The 12,341-nt window shown below is 41.7% G+C and overlaps 1 long non-coding RNA gene across 3 annotated transcripts in view; it reads right to left on the bottom strand.

The window, feature by feature from the left end:
* LOC142047338 (uncharacterized) overlaps positions 1-12,341 on the bottom strand; it is a 41,055-nt gene that overhangs the window by 25,320 nt on the left and 3,394 nt on the right. Inside the window, exon 3 of one of the 3 annotated variants that reach the window (XR_012656585.1) lies at positions 3,540-3,599. The exons of 1 other annotated variant lie outside the window; for it this stretch is intronic. This is a non-coding gene — a long non-coding RNA (uncharacterized LOC142047338). Of the gene's footprint in view, positions 1-3,539; positions 3,600-9,930; positions 11,567-12,341 lie in introns of those variants that run through there. One more of the 3 variants, XR_012656584.1, reaches the window with a different exon arrangement.

Consider the following 12,341-nt stretch of genomic DNA (forward strand, 5'->3'; position numbering starts at 1 on the left):
CTCAGTTTAAATAGCAACATTTCTGCCTAGACTTTGTACCCAAACAACTTGTTAATTTCTCTTATTTCTGACCTGTTTTTATTCAGTATACAGGCACTGCAGGAGGCATTACTAGAATTGGAACTGCCAACGGAGTCTGAAAATGATGAAAATAACTACACGAAAACGTCTCACTACTACAAAGAATGGTCTCTCAAAAAGTGCTGTAAGGGTAATTTTAAAAAAGCCAATTTACCTTTATTTATAAAAAAGAATTACAAAGGAAAAAACAGGACAAGAAAAACAAAAGTTTTAATTAACTAATTGTAATTATTGTAAATTAATTTTGTTCACTGTATAATGAATGTTAAATGAAAATCATTTGCATTACTTTTTGTCTTCATTCTACAGGCCTGTGTGCTAAGATGTTATAGGTCACAATCCTTGAGTTTAACTGCCACTAATATCAAGTTTCCTCTCACTGATTTGCGAACATCAAAATTATTAATTATTTTTGCCACAATTCTTGGCACTGCTCATCTTCATTCCTTGGCCATAGTCATGTGGTTTATACTATGGGGAAAGGTTGAAATTGCAGCTCTGCTTTTAGTTTCTATTGAAAATTACATGGCTACAGGTCTACCAGAAACATGAATATGTCGGTTCCCTACCTCACGAGCCAAGGCGCATAACTGGCAAACCAAATGGAAACGACTCTTCCTAAACCATACTGTAAGAAGGGTATTTTAGCATGGTTACCCCATATTCAGTGGACATACTGCACACAACATAGACCAATTGCGTTTACAAGCTGTGCACGTTCACACATGTGCAGTTCTTTACTATGTCTGCACAAAGGCAGTTCTGTTTACTAGTGATGGATGTACGTCTTCATGTTGAGTTGTTAGAAGAAAATACATCTCGGCCTACAGTCTGCTGGGAGCTGTTGATAACACTCCTGTCATAACAGATGTTAAGGGATTAATGTCTCTTTTACCTTTAAAGGGTAAGAATCAGTAAACCTGGGCTGACACCTGACCAGAGGACCGAATACGGGTGACAATGATACTTTCAAAACTTGGTGGAGGAAGTCTTTGTTTGTGCTTTTTGCTTGGGTCATTGTTCACTCCGGGACTGAAGGAACAGGACCAATCATCCAGGTTCTCCAATCTTTTGAATCAGTCTTTCATGTTTTCATAAATAGTAAGTAATAGCCAGGCAAGGCGGATAGTCGTTACGTTGTCTTCTCAACTGCAAATGTGTTTCTTTTTGCTGGAAAGATTTGTTACCTCTGTTTTGCTGTAACTTTGTAATCTCAGGCTGGGTGGGGGGTCCATCTGCGTCTGTATGAATCTGGAGTACCCTGAAGGCATCGTTCCCATCTCTGAATTTACAGAGATAATTTTTACCTTTCTTTCTGTATTAAAAGCTCTTTTTAAGAACACTGATTGATTTTTCCTTGTTTAGAATCCAAGGGATGAGCTAAACTCACCAGGGAATTTGAGTGAGGGGAAAGGAGGCGGATGGTAATTCCTCTTGGGTTTTAAGATCCAAGGAGTTTTGGATCTGGTTTAAGCCTCTCAGGGCAACCAGGGGGGGAGCAGTCTGAGGGGAAAAGGTGGAAGGTTAATTTCTCCTTGTTGTAAGACCCAGGGGTTTGGGTCTTGGGTGTCCCCAGGAAGGTTTTGGGGGAACAAAAGTGTTTGCCAGACACCAGACTCTGAGTGTTGGCCAGTGTAGAACTGATTAAATGAAATTGTTTTTAATTTCACTTTATTAATGTAACTTCTGATTCACCATTCGCTACACTTGCCTACATTGTAACTTCTGGTTCACTGTTTGCCATTTGCTAATCAAACCGCCATTTTAAAACACTCACTGCCGACTTTGTAAAAGCTGTCCTCCGACCTTCATTTCTTGCAAAACCGGCCGTAATCTTACTAGTTAGTTTAGATGTGTGAATTGATGGCAGTGTATGTGGATGATTGGATCAACCTCCAGCCCAGGCCTGTCCTGATGAGATAAAGTTCAACATAACCAAGGCTGAGACCTAGAGCAACAGCCTAAACAACAGTAAAAACGCATCCACCCTAAAAAGAAAAGGACAAAAGAACAACAGAAGTGGAAAATCAAAGCCAAGTTCAAGGCTGAAAGTCACACCTGCATTTGACGGGAATCAATCAACCCGAGCGCGTGGCCACGCAAAAACCTATAGACTTTGAATATCACAAACTAAAAAGCCTGTAAAAAAAGAAGGATGAGATGCAGGGGAGACTTTGATAGGTAACATTTCTGCTGCCAACATGGAGACCAGCCACCTGCTGATGATTTAACAACGCAGAATGAAAGCAACTCCATGGAACTTAACATTAGGGGAAAAATGCCTATAAAGCTAGGACTCTGAAGATCTGAGGATTTGAGTCTATGGTATCTGCTGCCAGCTCCAAGGAGCATCAGGTGCACCTGACCCGGACTCGGCTATCACTCTTGTGGTACAGGGTACCTTGGCCGTATTCTGGTCACAAGCAACTTAGGCTGGTAACTATAATATCTATACCAGAACTTTGTATGAATGCATTGTCGTGAATGGAGATAATATATAGATATAATATATATATATATGAGGATATAATATATTATATTGTGATACAGGCCATGACCACGAGGGCGGCATAAGAGTGTTAGCAGGGGGCCTTATCCCTGCCAAGGAGGAGGTTGCTTTAGATTTATTAGCACAGCGTGGCCAATAGAGCACCTGACTTCACTTCTAGTAGCACCTGACTCCAGTCTGGATATTAAACCCCGCTTCAGTCAGACAGGGGTGTGGATAGGCTGAAGCGAGAAAGGTTGGATTTGGAGCAGATCACAGAGTCCAGATTGCAGAAAGAGAAGAAGGTTTGTCCAGAGGGAGAAATGAAGGTTTGGAGGAGTGCTCGGTGGATTGCGGCGAAGCCCAAACAAAAAGGGAAAAACCTCCCTAAGGTAAGGGCACCAGGCTTGCTATAGAAGGAGAGGCAGAAGCCCTTCCACGAAGCTGACGGGTTTATGAGAGGGAAAGTAACCCAGGGGAGAAAACGCTAGTCAAGTGTGCACCAACAACCCCAGGGCCCTTGGGTTGGGACCTGGAGTAGAGGCGGCCCAGGTCCCTCCCTCTCCAACCTTCCCTCCTCCAAGGACACTAGGGAGTGATTAAGAACTGGTTCAGAGGCAAGCAATAGCCCCTGAACCTACCCCACGAAGATGAAAGCGCAGAGACCCAGAGAACAGTACGCAATTTCCAACAATATATATATATATATATATATATATAATCATAGGGCAATAAGTAGCCAAACAACATGTTTGCTGTTATCCTTTTATTTATGGTATTACAATAAATGTGGACAAATGTCTTGGGTCCCCTTTAAGTAGATCCTTGCTAGTTTTTATGGGTTATAACCAGCCAGCCGTAGCAGCGTACCAGATTTAAGCTAGTAATTAAGCTTAAAAGTGTTCAGGCAGGTCCCCACTTTTTATACCCTAAAGTTCAAAGTGGGGGAAGAAACCTTGACAAATCCCTCAGCCACAAACACTGGTGCCCCCCAGCACTCCCCTTCATGGGTGACAGGAGGCCCCGCTTCCTAAGATGATGAACGAATGCGGGACGAACAGGAAGTGTGAGACATTTTCAAAGTAGTTAGAACAGAGCAGAAATTACTTCAACAGTATCTGAATTTTTCATTCTCCCCCAGGGTTTCTTAAATGGTTCATCTGCCCGCTGCTATTAGATCCTGGTCCAACACCAGGCTCTCTTGGGGTTCTCTTGGGGTCGTTATTTTGAGTAAGGCTCTTCCTGCTCTCTCATCGCGATAGCAACTGTTCTTACTCAGCACTTCTGAAAGGACATGTGCTATTAATAGCATATAAAGAATAAAGACCAAGGTAACGCATTGTTTTATTAAAGATTCAGGATAGATATGCAAAAAGAACAGGAGGACTTGTGGTACCCTAGCGACTAACAAATTTATCTGAGCATAAGCTTTTGTGGGCTACAGGACACAACTAATTTGTCACTAAAAGATGCTTTTGGTTGATTACTTCAGAAAAATTCTTTTGAAGACCAACTCTGCAAACCATGTACGCATCATTTACCACAGAGTGGGGGATGAATCGCACAATTAAGAGTCAGCTAATTCACCTCAGCAAGAATCTGAGAAGCCCATTCTGCAGATCTTTTGGCCACTCAGTTTTAGTTAGCAATCTTGAAAATGTTTGGTTTTCCTGCCAAACTGAGGGCGTCTGCAGGAGAAATTGTTCTGCGATCCCAGGCAAATTCTAGTTGCCTTTGTACAGTAGGGGCTATGAATAATCCCAGCTGTAATAAAGGGCTTGATCCTGCCTCTATCTGATCCAGTCTGACTGCCACTAAGAAGTTCCCAGTTCTTTGCTTTTCCTTCCAACCTTCCTCTCCTGAAGTGCAATATTTCATTTGCAGCAACTGAGTTTAGGCTGTAATATGGGATGAGGGTGAAGGATCTGTCTTAGTACCTACACAAGTGTCACTTGAAAATACTGTGAACATCTTTGGGGTATTCTAGCTTGGGTTACGTTTCACTGACATTTTCCACTGTAACTTCTCTCTCGTCTAAGGCAGGAATTTTGCAGTGTACTGGGAGCCAGTGGCTATTATATAAAGGGCTTGGACAGGGAAGGGATGGGACACACTTTTGCTTCCTGATTGGAAATGGATCATGTGACCCTTACATAATAGGGAGGGAACAGAGACAGCCCAGGGACCCATCCTGTCTGGAATGGTATGATGACAGCTTTGCTGTCTCCAGCCTCTTGTTATAAAACCTAAAAAAAAGTGGTGTCAGAAGACAACTCCTGTGCAAATAAAATCTTATAGCCGGGGGGGCAGAGGGATCATTGTAAAATCCCCTCCCAGCCTCCTGTAAAGGCAGTCATGCTGGTCAGCTATCCTAGGCTCCAAGCCCAATATTTCCCTCTTAATTTTAAACCTCAGGTTATCCAGCTTTTACTGAAATATCCTAATACTACCTGACTCCAGCCCTTCTTGGAAACATGTTATCCAGCTCATTGCTTCACTGTAAGACAGCTCTTTAAATGTCTTCCATACTCCAATGCTTTGATATAGCCAAGCCCCCTGGTTCTGCTCTGTTGTGGTTTAGTGACAATAAGAACCCTGAATTACTGCACAAGAACGCTTGCTCTGAGAAGAAGATGGGCATAGTTAAAGGGATGCTCACTGCATGATGCTGCACAGATTCTAGTCTTGCTAGAGACATAGGTGGGAATTCATGTTTTTCCTATATAGCTTTGTCACTTTTGCCTCCATTAGGGTGACCAGATGTCCCACTTTTATAGGGAAAGTCCTGGTTTTTGGGTCTCTCTCTCATATAGGCTCCTATTACCCCCCACCCCTATCCTGATTTTTCACATTGGCTGTCTGGTCACCTTAGCTCCATTTGATTCCATGCCTGTTTTATAGAATAATCAAGAATATTTCACCCCAGTGGATGGAGTTTCAAGACATTATTTCTTAACCTGGAAGAATATGTCCTCAACAAAATGTTCTTGGTAGACCAAGTTGCTGGAGGACCTGTTGTAATGTCTCGTTTCAGAGTCTGGTGAAAAAATATATGAAAAAAGCATACAAATATCTCCAAAAGACTTGACTAAAAGACGACACATTGTCAAACTCTCAGCTTTCTCTTAGGAAAGCCACAAGCAATGTTTAGGATATTAAGATTTCACCCATCAGGGCTTGTCTACACTTGGAAATTTACTAAAATACCCATTCCAGATTAATTATTTCAGCATACCCCCTCTGCATGGGCACTCAATATATCCCTCCTGCTTCAGCGCTCATATTTCTGTATTGTCAAACCAATAACCAAGGTAAACTGATTTTCTGGGGTCTTTCCGACCACCAGTTTGCTGCACCTAGGATGCTTAACACTGTACAGAGCATTAAAGAGTGAAATCCGGGCCCCGTTGAAGTCAAGGGCATTTCACCCAAAATGTTTAGCACCTGAGCCACCCTCCACTGAAAGCAATGGGTATGTCTCCACTGACATTACAAAGGAGTTAGACTAGAGCATTGGAGGAAAACAAAACCTGCCTGGCAAACAGAGACATAGTAATAAAACAACATACCGTAGTGGGTGGAGGAGAAAAAACAAGTAATTATGTAGCTAGCATGTTCACATAGCATTCGTAACCTAATTGTATAAGCACCACCCTTCAGTTTCCCATAGACCAGAGGAAATCCAGCAGCAAATGTCCAGGGCCATTGAGACATTCTGAGTTCTTTTTAGGTTTAAATTTAGGCTTCCTATTATGTCTTAAGGGACCAGCTCTTCCCTCCTCCGCTCTCTGTAAACTGTTACTATTGTTCACAGCCCAGTTGTGGTGCTGCATTGTTATATTATTAGCAATGTGCCAGAATGTCCCTAGGTAGCAAAAAACAACTTATTACTCACACAGGGCCTGAGCCAAAGCCAAATGGAAGGGCTACCACTGACTTCAAGGGCCTTGGATCAGGCCCTAAGGGTATTTCCCCATCTCCTTTTGCTGCTGTGCCTATGAACCATGGAAAGACAAATAATTGGGCAGGTTGCCATGAAGGAAACTGTACATGAAATGGAAACTAAGAGCTGGAAGAGGCTTTGAAGAAGTTCAAAATACACATGGCTGGTTCAGGAAACAGAACGTATGGTAAATACAGAGACAAAAGCACAGAGCAAATCTTTTAAATGTATCCTCGGATTAGCGTCACTAAATGTGAATTCAGATATTGTACTGATACATTGATAAGTGCTCACGATGCAAAGCAATGCTCAATATTTCCCTGGATAGTCATCTCAAGAGCTGCCTGTTAGAAAATCTCTGAGATCAGACATGTGGGTGATTGAGAGGTAAATGCAGACCCAACTTTTCCTATCAGGGCATTTCGACTGTGCTCAGTTTTCACTGAGTTTGATGATGCCACTGCAGCGAGCCCTAGAAATTCATTTCCAGCCACAAATATAGCCTCTGACTGAGCAAGTCACACCTTTTTTGTCCAAAAGCTCAGGAGTTTTCACTTTAAGGCAGTAGTTATCACAGCACTGATCAGAGCTGGAATGAGGAGATCAATGCAGCCCAACCCTCAGCTGCTGTGATTGGGCTCTGATTTGAAACTCATTGGCCTTTCCAGGGGTCAGTCATGTAATCAACAAATCATTGTTCTAATGAATACAGTTCTGTCAGGTCCGATGGGCTCCAGACTGGGTAGTGATCCCAAAACAACCCCACTGCACTGAACTAGAGATCAGAAAAGAACACACCGCCTTTCAAACTGCAAAGCGAAGACTCAGGAAATCAAAATAAGTAAATCCTCAAGCTACTGAACGCTGCAACGTTCTCATGCACTGTGTTTTGTAGTGGATACATTGTTTCATTGACAAATGAGTTGGAATAGCTTTGTAATAAAATTCAGTGATTCTTGAACTCATTAAAACTCTTTGTGATTGTACGTTGTCTATTTTGATTGTTAGCCCAAAATCCCAGCACACAACCTGAGCAGCCAGGTTGTCATGTGCTCAGGAGCTTGCTAGGGAAAATGGAGATCTAGCCCCATTTGTTTGTTTTTCCAGTTATTTTAGTTTGTGTATTGGACAGCACTCCATGTAGAGTGAGTTTCTCCTGTTATTTGCGGGGAGGAGAGGTTGTTTTGTTTGGGAGAGGGAGTGCAGGTGCTTTAAACAACATGGTTTGGAAAGTAAAACTTCAAGTTTTTATTGTGAAGTAGCCAGTCTGATCTTTCTGGGCATCACTTGGTATAATGAAGTAGTGGGCTCTGATTATATAACTGCTCTGATTTCTGCTCAAAAAATGTTACCTAAAAAATGACTGCATCAGATTTAGCCGACAAACAACTTTTGTAGCTGAAAGAACTGAACACTTGCAAACAGAAGGTTCTTTTTTCCTAGTCCATGAATCAAATGCAAATAGAAACAGCAAGGCGTCTGCACGCATCTAGCTGGAACTTAATGGCAAATCTTTTCAAGGTTCACAAATCGATTCAGTTGAATTGAAAACAGCAAAATGTTAATTAAGGATTTCATAGGCCACTTCTTTGTTTCCATGTACATCTGAAATTTACTCATGATTATGTAGATGCAGCATATAATCCTAAATAACAATATGGAAGTTCTGGTTTGTGGGGAAAAGATTTAATACTCAACACTCTACTTCTATGATTTCCAAAATTTGCCTTCTCACATTTTTAATTGTTAAAAATAGGAAATGTTTCATATGGCTGGCTTTGGGGAAGTTCCTTTCAAACAGGACAGTGATTGCACATCTAGATCAAAGAGTAAAAAATCAAAATCAAGCAAAAATATCCAAAAATAAAAAAAATGAGGAAGAATCTTAGTTCATTCAACAATAGACTGCAAGAGGTTGACATTCCAACCTTCACATTCCTTGTAAAATGTCAGACAAAAGTACACTTACATTCTCCATTTTAGAGAATTACATTACTCATCTCACCTCCCATTGTACCCCAACATCAAAACAACCCAGCATCTCAAAATATTGTAATTTTGCCTGCCCTAGAACTCTGGCACCTATTATCTCCCTGGACTCCCTTCCAAACACTGTGAGAGCTTGTATCCACATCCCAGCTTCTTCAATGATCAGAGCCAAAAATCTGTGCACTGTAGTCCTCCCTGATAAACATAAAAACATGAGCATATTTAATCAATCTTTTTTTTTTAATTTCTTCAGTGTACTATCCCATATGATATTTCTCTGACCTTAAGGCTATTTACATAGGCTGAGCATTAAGTTTTGAAATATTCATAAGTGGGCTTTTCCTATATTTCCCACAGAGGAAACAAAGCAAATAAAATGTCTTTTTAACTGTGTTTCAGCAAAGTTTCCTAAAATCCATTGTGCTACTGTGTTTTGGCAGTGGCTTATGGCAGCTAATTACCAAATGCAGAAAGATTTACACAGAAGCTTAACATGCAATTTTTGGAGTAACACATTATAAAGTGAAGACAGGCTTTTTTGGACAAGGAAAAATTGTCATGGTACAGTGGGTTTTTTTGCATGGAACTATTGTTATCTATGTACTGATCTATTGAGAAATCCCTCCAGGAGGTAGCTTTAGACTCAGAGTTGGAATGGATCAGATTGGGCAGTTTATATTCTCTTTGTTACCTTCAGAATGCAACAAGTTTCCTTGTAGGCAAAAGAAGCTTGGAGTAAGAGCAGCACACAATGCAAATTTCACAATGCCAATATGCATTCCAAGACCCTTTCCCACAGTTACCCCCAACCTAGCAGATGTACACAACCAGACTACCAGTAATTAAGGACGGCATTAAAGACACAAGAGAAATGCCTTCATATTTATGGTTCCATGGCATCTTTTATAAAGAACTAATAACAAATACAAATTATTCCAGAGAATAATTGGGCTCTCTAATCATTTGATTCTAAAATAAAGGTTTAAAATTTTTTCCTTAAAGACATGGTTCTTAGTTAGTCATGTGTAGGATGTGTCAGCAGCACTGGGTATGTAGAGGTGATAGTAAGTTATTCAAATAATGCACTGTTCTGGACAGGGGTTAAGATCTGGATTTGTACTAAGAGTTTTGTAGAAATGTACAGTAAACTCTCCATATGATCCAGGCCATTCATGCTTGTGGAGCAAACTTTTAATTTTATTTTCAAGTGAATATTTTGTGGTAATGACAGAAATGCATTAATTTAAATGAAGCCACCTTTTCAAAGAAAAAAAGCAGAACTTTATTATCTGCCATGCAAAGATTTGAGTAAATATGTTCAGATAAATACATGGATCAGAAACAAATGACTCACAATTAGAGCTAGTTGAAATTTATTCATCATAAAGTTTTGTCCACGACAATAAAAGACTTTTCAAGCTATGGAAAATTTTGTTCCATGGAAGGTTTTACATTTTTTTTTTCAAATATAATCAAAAGCATTTGGGCTTTTAGTTCAGGGGATTTGGTAGTGCTGTACCTTTCTCTTTCTCCCCCACCTTCCTTCCTAGTGGAATAAAAGGGTGAAATGAAGAGAAAGGAGAAAGAGGGGAACAGGAAACAAAGTTTTTCATTTAGATGAAAAATCAAAAGTTTTCATGAGAAATTTGGAAATAAACAAAACCTTTTCGTGGAAAATACCATTTTTCAACCAGCCCTTCTCAAAATATTAATCTTAGCTCAGTCTTAGTAAGTTAACTAAGCTTCATTGTCCCCTAGTCATATGGAACACTGGGGTTTCTTTAAAGAAAATGTGATGCCAGTAGCTACAAAATAAAGTAAAGCAGGAAGCCACTCATTTCAGCTAGACAGTAGGGTAAATCATCAGCTAGTGCCCTGGCTAAGTAACCATGCTGGACAGTGGGGATTTCCACAGAGCAATGTTGGAGGAATTCTCGCCCGAAGACTATGGGGCACTCTGCAGAGACCAGTAACTAGAATAGCCTCCACAGCCATAGGCCCCCTCTTCTGCAGTTGAGGGGAGAGTCGGGTGATCCAAACTACCTCCCCCGGGCACCCTGATGCAGGAATCCCGTGGGGAACTTGGCTCTCCCACACACTGGGGATATGCACTTCCAGAATGGCCACTCTAAAATCCTCCTTCCTGGCCTATGCAGGAGAACCATATCAAGGAGCAGGGCACAAGTTTTGCTCCTATACAACATAACAGTGACTTGATGGGAGAGCAGAGCAGAGGGTCTGAAACCTTCTGCTATCCTCTTACACAAACCTTGCAAAAGTTCATGTTCACATCTGAATTTTGCTATTCTGGCCCAGGGATGTCCCAACTCCTCCAGCCGCTCCATAGACAGAACTCCCATTGAGATGCGGTCTTCTAGGATTTTCAGACTCAGCGAGTGGAGACTAGAAAGAACATTCACAACTGCCATGACCTAACCGCTGTTATTCCTGAAAAGCATGGACAAGATCCAAGAGAATGTAGGCCAGGTAGTTTAACCTCTCTGAATTTGGAAAATTATTGAAATCTACTGCGGATAAACCAATGGAAAGCGACTTTGAGGCATGAGGATTAATTAACATAATCTAGCCCAGATTTAAGGGAAGCACTCTGTGGTATTCTAAGTCAACGTCGCTGACTATACTGTATTGCAAACCAGGCGAATATACAGCTGCTGGCTTTGCTAGTGTGTGGAGCAAAGCCATGCCACTTAGGGCCTGCTGCCATTGTCCTTGCCCAGGCCGAACTGCCACGGAAGGACACACACTAAATACTCCACAAACACAAACACTACAAGGAGCTGATGAAAAGAGAGAGAGCTGAACACTTTAAAGCTGTGAAATAAACCCATTCCTGCAGAACATGGCGCGTCATCACGTGTCTGCAGAATTTACTTTCCTCACAGGCAGAGCTGAGGCTGGCTGCAGTGTTTGGATCCAGATCTGAGCTGGTGTAAAGCTGAAGAGGGTTTCGAGCTGGTGTTCTAGTTGGAGTCATCTGACTGTGCCATGGAGTGAAGACTTGGAATTCACATTCTGGCTTCTTTGAAGTCCCAGGGGCTTTGCTTCTGGTGCAAATACAAGGTCATTTCACAAAGGTGGTAGATCTCTTTGTGTGGACTCCTACATTACTGGTTTTAGATCTATAACTTCTAGTCCTAACCCAGTTCCTAGGACATCTCTGCAGCAAGGAGTGTGCATTTGAGTTAATGTTAACGATTTGCATGATTTTGCATCTAAAGGATATTGTCAAGGCTGGTTTGCCTAACCTTTGACTGACTGAACACATGAATTCATTTTACCTCTATGCAGAGTTCACCCGCTTCTCTTAGGAAGAAATTTTGCAAACTTCTTTTTTCTAGACCAAATGGATGAAATATTAACTATGGGCGCTGCTCTCTCTGTTACACAACGAGGGAAGCAAAGGAATGGGAGGCCAGGCATAAGGTGCTGTATACCTGTGGGAGGGAAGTGACACCTCTCTCCTTGCTCTCCAAGCTTGAACGCTCTTGTGGGGCCACACAGTGGAACAAGGCAGCAGCTTCATTCTAGGTCATGCTCCTTCGGGACCTTGCAGGGATTTGAAGGATGGCAGTGACTAATTGATGGACATCAGCTCTGGCAGAATTACTGCTAATGTGTGACTGCAGGCTGGGGGCCAGGCTGTCAAAGGAAGAGAGAGCACCAACAGGACATCTTAGTGAAATAGACCCTTTATATGGAGACCTAGATAGACGATGGCATGGTGCCTGCTTTCCAAGTAAATCGTGTAAGTCTCTGCATCTGGGGCAATGGGGAAAGGTGGGACCTCCCCTGCTTTTCCCATGAGGTTGCTAACCTCTC

Source organism: Chelonoidis abingdonii, chromosome 9 (genome assembly GCF_003597395.2).
Source record: "Chelonoidis abingdonii isolate Lonesome George chromosome 9, CheloAbing_2.0, whole genome shotgun sequence".
Taxonomy (NCBI): Eukaryota; Metazoa; Chordata; order Testudines; family Testudinidae; genus Chelonoidis; species Chelonoidis abingdonii.